This window comes from Brienomyrus brachyistius, unplaced genomic scaffold (assembly GCF_023856365.1).
Source record: "Brienomyrus brachyistius isolate T26 unplaced genomic scaffold, BBRACH_0.4 scaffold63, whole genome shotgun sequence".
Classification (NCBI taxonomy): Eukaryota; Metazoa; Chordata; class Actinopteri; order Osteoglossiformes; family Mormyridae; genus Brienomyrus; species Brienomyrus brachyistius.
This window is the reverse complement of record NW_026042338.1, coordinates 1,073,439-1,076,029: the sequence shown is the minus strand read 5'-3', so window position 1 is coordinate 1,076,029 and position 2,591 is coordinate 1,073,439. Positions and strand designations below refer to the sequence as shown.

The 2,591-nt window shown below is 53.8% G+C and overlaps 1 non-coding gene and 2 pseudogenes across 1 annotated transcript; all 3 read right to left on the bottom strand.

Annotated features, from left to right (window-relative positions):
• Positions 1-741: 741 nt before the first annotated feature.
• On the bottom strand, positions 742-854 carry LOC125725267 (U2 spliceosomal RNA; annotated as a pseudogene).
• Positions 855-1,051: 197 nt separating this feature from the next.
• On the bottom strand, positions 1,052-1,165 carry LOC125725269 (U5 spliceosomal RNA). Its single transcript, XR_007387399.1, has one exon. It is a non-coding gene; the product is annotated as a U5 spliceosomal RNA (small nuclear RNA).
• Positions 1,166-1,570: 405 nt separating this feature from the next.
• On the bottom strand, positions 1,571-1,741 carry LOC125725268 (U2 spliceosomal RNA; annotated as a pseudogene).
• Positions 1,742-2,591: the final 850 nt, after the last annotated feature.

The window sequence follows — 2,591 nt, the reverse complement described above, 5'->3', positions numbered from 1 at the left end:
GGCCAGTCCAGATCCCCAGCTCATCCCGGATGTCCCTGTGGCCAGGGAGGAGGTCCACATGCTTTTTTAAAAACTGGGAGACGGCCTCGGCGGTAACGTGTGGGTTAAAACAGTGCACAGTTATAACCCGCTTGTCGGGCCACCACAGCGGCTCGATGGTATACCGTCTAAGGAGAGGGTGCTGGGCCCCCTCCTTGCTCCGTTCCAGGACCTTGGTGTAACTCTCGTCGGTAGACAAGGTGACCTCGAAGAAGTGGAAGGACCCATTCCGCTGTACGCAGAGGATGTCCTGCATGTCAAGGCCCAACGCTCCGAAGGCCACCTCCCGGGTGAAGGCCAGCCGGTCGGGGAAGGTGCCCATCTCCTCCTCAGCCCTCCAGCAAAACCAGCCGGTATTCTGCCTGCTACCAGCCACAGCCCGCTGAAGGGCTTCCTCGATGGTCCGCCGGCCGTTGCCATCCGGGAAGGTCCACCGACGTCGCCGCTGGAGCAGAGTCCTTCCGCCGCCGTGGTCCCGACGTCCGCCGTCCACCAATCCGGGATGAGCCGAGCAGAGCTAGACTATAAAAGCAGCTAAAAAAATAAAACACCAGTTTGCCCAGCAGGGCGGTGGGCAAGCCACCAGTCACTGCGGGATCCCCAGCCTAATAAAAACAGAAATAAAAGCAGGGATAAAAGGCTAAAAAGGAAGGCACGGGTCGCCCCGTGGCAGCGGCGGTCAAGCCACCTGCTGGTCACGCCTTAGGTTCACCGTGCCTTCCTCTAAAAAACCCAACGCAGTCCGTAAAAAGCAGTAAAAACACTGATAAGAACAGATACTACACTTGATCTTAGCCAAAAGGCCGAGAAGCGATGCCCGCAGACTGCGCCCCGCCGGGCTCCGGCATGTGGGACGCCGACGGAGCCGGCGCGGCTGGGTCCTCGCCAGCCTCTCTGGGAGGTGGCGCCCGGCGAGACCACGCACGATCCCAGAGGACCAGAAACACGCCACTGGGCAGATAGAGCCGGCCGCTAAGCCGGGCACAGTCTTACTTTGATACAGCGGCGGTGCAGCTCTGCTTGCACAGAGCCTCCAAAAATACAGTGAACTCATCGCTATCCCTCTCCACGGAAATCTTTAGTAAAAGGCGAAAGATTTATACGGGATGAAGAGAGACCCGAGTCGATGCAGAGCCGTCGCTCAGCAGGTGGCCGCTAGCCGGGCCTCCGTGACGCCCCCGCTCGGGGTTGAATTCTCGGGGGCGTCGCAGCCACCGGCCTCGGGGCCCCGACTCCTCCCTGTCCTCCTGGCATCTGAAAGATCAGCAATCATGTAAACGGACATGAGAGAAAATTCAAAAGGCAAAGATGACGGCCTGCCTTACCTCAGCACAGCTGCCCACCCCTCAGAGAGCATATCATGACCGCGCTTTAAAAAAAAAAAAAAAAACGGCGGGAAACGGCACCCGCGGACGGACAGAGTCCGCCCCTCACGACACCAGCGGGCGGCTAATCGCCTGGGAAGCGGCGCAGGCTCTCGGTCTAATAACCAGAAAACCAATCAGCTCTGTCTTTCAACAGCAGGGGGCAGTAGAGGTGCACCGTTCCCAGAAACACTGCAATACCGGGTCGATGCGTGGAGCGGACGGGGCAAGCCCCACTTCCGGCTCCCTGTTCCAAAAATCCGTTTAATATGTATATTTTTTTGTTGAATTAGTTGCTAGACTCTATAGCATTATTTATCAGGGCTGAGAGAAGGTGAGAGCCCCCTTATTGATTATAGGAGTGTGTTTTCATTGCTTTTAGATCACAACTTCTTTTTGTCAATGTTGCTGGGCAGCTCTTGGAACTGCCCACTTCCCTGTGGACCAGTGGTGCTGGATGTATATTTGAATAATATTGCAATGGTGTTGAGTAGGGCATAAAAACACCAGATATTGAAATGCTTGCCACTGACTTATTTACGCTTTACAATATTCAGTCCCGTTATTTTCGCTGTTTCAAATACGCTGCCAGAATTTCAGCGGTTTAAAATACTGTCCGAAATACAACCCTCTACATCCGGGACCGGCAGGAGGACTAATAGACTGCCGATAGAGTTCGTCTAACTGCTGTCCAAAATGGAGCAAGCGGGAAATACAAGTACTGATTGACTTGGCAGCAGATTTTCGTTGATTGTGTTATTTATGTTTCTTGTCGTTTACTAGTCAATCCGATAACTTATTGCGCCCCCAAGTAATAGGTTTTTATGTAAGTACTTCGCTAGCTGCATTAATTATCACCAAACTTATCTTGCTTAACGTAAGATGCCTGCGGGCACCTACAAGGTCCGCTAGCTTGCAAGCTGGCCAGCTAGGTAGGTAGATGGGATAGAACTCGACTTGGAGACTGACAGGTCCGCGATGTCGGCGATGATACCAGAAGGGACCTTAATAGCACTTTTTGAAAGTATGATATGCCTAATTCATTAAGGAAAAGACGGTGAAGATGCCAGGAGGACCCTGTAACTTTGCCTGGATTAGGGTTAACAGGGTCCTGCCCTGGGGTCAGGCCTCGTGGTCGGCCTCTACCCATAGGGCCCCGACTGAGCACTAGAGTTACATGGGTCCGCC